Genomic DNA, 3,209 nt, shown 5'->3' with positions numbered 1-3,209 from the left:
TGGCAGGAGGAACTGGGAGTGTGAAGGGTAGCAGGGAGGGGAGGGTTTCATGCAGGCCTCTTCAGCTCTGACCTCTCCCCTGTCCCCTCTGCCTTTGCTCTCCCCTCCCCATTTCCCATCACACCCTGGGTCCTGTTTTATTTGTTACCATGTTCCCAGCACCTCAAGCTCCGCCTAGGAATTTTTCAGTGCCCAATCAATGCTCCTTGGACAAATTCTCACTGAGGGGAAATAGAGCACAGAAGTTTGGGGCAAGATGAACTTCCTAGCTGTGGGACCTTGGGCACGTTACTTAAACCTCTCTGAGCCTCAGTTTCCCTATCTGTATAATCATAGTCTCTACCACAATGAACAAGGATGAAATGAGTGTGGCATGCTCAGTGTGCCCCTCCTCATGAGGTGGGGGGGGGGCATCGAGGTAATTGCTTCATCCTCCATCCTGACTTAACCTCTGTCCTTCTCTTTCCTGAAAGTGGTTCCCTGTGGTCAGCACGTGGTAGGAGGAGGTCAGCTACAAGGGAAGTGAGAAAGGGAAGTGGCAGAAGCATGGGGAGGAATTCGGAAAGGAGTTGGAGATATTCACTGAGGGGGGTGGGCAGGGAGGTAACTGGGGACACCTTCAGGGCCTGGGGCAGGTCCCTCAGTATACCCTTGGGCAAGTAACAACCCCCTCTGTAAGCCTGTTTCCTCCTCTGTAAAATGAGCTTCAGCCAGCACTTCCAACTATTAACTCCTTGCGAAGACAAGGGGTTAATATATTTTTTTAAAGGCCCAGGTTGGTGCAGTCGGTAGCAGTGCTGGTGCAGTGCTGGAAGCCATGTGGCTGACTATGGGTTCAGGTTCCCAGACTGGTTTGAAAATATGCTGGTAAGTAAGCATGTGCCCAAGATCTTGGAGAGCTGAAGGGCTGAGGAAGGAGGATGGTGGCATGATGGTCTCTCATGTGCATGTGTGCACACTTAAAATACACTTTAAACATAATTTTGGTATGGTCATCGCACAATCCTTTTTCCTCCATTTCTCCATCTTGTTGGGATTTTGGGTATGCATGCATATATGTCTGGTGTATTTTTCAAGTTACTGAGATTTGAACTGCATGGTTGGCCATGTAGGATCTGGCTCCCTTAACTGCTAGGCCATGAGCATGGCCCCAAACTAAAAACTAACTAACTAAAATTTAAAATCCTTAGATTTTAAAAATTATTATTATTTTTTTTATAGATTTTTGCCATAGGGCATGCGCACTCACCAGAAAGACAGAGAGACAGAAAGCGAGAAATCACCCCCCAGGGGGGATGGCCATGTCGCAATCCCGTCTCCTCTATTCTCCTCTTGGGATCTTGGGCACACACACACACACACACGCCTGGCGGGAGTTTTAAGTCACCGGGTCCAGGATGCGAACCATGGTCAACTACATGGGAGTCCAGCGACATAGCCATTACGCTAACTGCTGGTCCCAGATTTTAAAAATTCTTTTTAAAAAATTGTTTTTGCTATAAGGCATGTGCAATTGCCAGAGGGAGACAAAGAGAGAAAGTGAGAAATCATCCCCCAGACGGGATGGCCACATGGCAATCCCTTCTCCTCCATTCTCCTCTTGGGATTTCTTGGGCATGCATGCACACATACCCAAAGTGATTTTTGAGCCACTGGGTCTGGAACTCAAACCCCAGTCAGCCATATGGGATTCAGCCACCTTAACCTCTGTCCCACCTACTGGTTCCAAAAGATTTTGTGAAGTACTTAGAATAGTACCTGACATACAGTAGATGCTTGGTTATACCAGTTTATTTGATGTTTATTGAGAACCTTTCAGATGTAAGATGTGATTTTTTCTCTTTTCTTTTTGCTAATTTTTGTTATACGGTTTGTGTGTTTACCAGAGAGAGACAGAGAGAGAGGAAAAGTGAGAAAGCACACTCTAGGGGGGATGGCCACACTGCAATCTTTTCTCTTTCATTTCCTCTCAGGATCTTGAGCATGCACACACATGCGCCTGGAGTGTTTTTTAAGCTGTCGGGTCCAGGACTTGAACTGCTTGGTTGGTCATATGGAATCCAGCCACCTTGACCCACCACCAGTTGGCCCAGATATAGCTTTTGGTGTTAGACAGAGATCTCGAGAGACTTGACACTCTTTATTTTTTTTGGAGAGGTTTTTGCTTTAGGGTGCGTGCGCTTGCCAGACAGAGAGAGAGAGAGAGAGACAGAAAGTGAGAAATCACCCCCCAGGGGGGATGGCCACGCTGCAATCCCTCCTCCTCTGTTCTCCTCTCAGGATCTTGGGCACGTATGCACATGCGCCCGGCGTGAGTGAGACTTAACACTCTTATAAACATTTTACCTCCCTAATAAGAGACCTTCTCAAACTATCCTTCTTTATGGCATCTCTGTCATCCTCTAGCCCAGTGGCTCTAAAACCTTAGTGTGTATAAGAATCACCTGAAGGGAGATTACTGGGTCCTGCCCCAGTTTCTGATTCGGTAAATGTGGAGCGGAGCTCAAGAATGCGCATGTTCAGGGGACCAGCAGATGGTGTAGTGATTATGTCACTGGACTCCCATATGGGCAACCATGGTTCAAGTCCTGGACCACGTGGCTTGAAAATCATGCCAGGCATGTGTGCGTGCTTGCCCAAGATCTCAGGAGGAGAACGGAGGAGAAGGGATTGCAGCGTGGCCATCTCCCTGGAGAGTAGGGAGTGATTGCGCATTTTCCCTTTCACTGTCACACTCTCTGTCTGGCGAGCACACACACATCGATGGCAAAAACCCCCCTAATAAATAATGTGCACATCCAACCAACTCCCATTTGACCCTGATGCCGCTGGTCTGGGAGGGTCACACTTTGAGAACTACCACTCAAGTTCCTGACCTTTGTAGATCTCATCTAGAGAAAATGATTCTACATGCTCCTTATTTTACTGTTAATAATTTCTCTTCAGTCTTTCATGCAGGTAAAACTGAGCTCCACAGACCTGCTATTTTGTTTTCTAGTAAACCCTAATGAAACTCCAGCGTCCACTTGATAATCAGGAATCTTTTAATTAACAAAAAGGAGCCTAAGAAAGATGGGATGGCAATGCCTCATTTCTCCTGCATTCAGAGAAACACCGTTTAACAAATTTAAAGGAGATAAAAGAATTTGGTCAGGTGTTAAAACAGAAGTTTCTTAAGAATACTGGCTTTGTTTTAGAGGTGATAAGGT

This window comes from Tupaia chinensis, unplaced genomic scaffold, assembly GCF_000334495.1.
Source record: "Tupaia chinensis unplaced genomic scaffold, TupChi_1.0 Scaffold144034_1, whole genome shotgun sequence".
Taxonomy (NCBI): domain Eukaryota; kingdom Metazoa; phylum Chordata; class Mammalia; order Scandentia; family Tupaiidae; genus Tupaia; species Tupaia belangeri.
The sequence above is the reverse complement of the archived record's forward strand: the minus strand, read 5'-3'. Positions refer to the sequence as shown.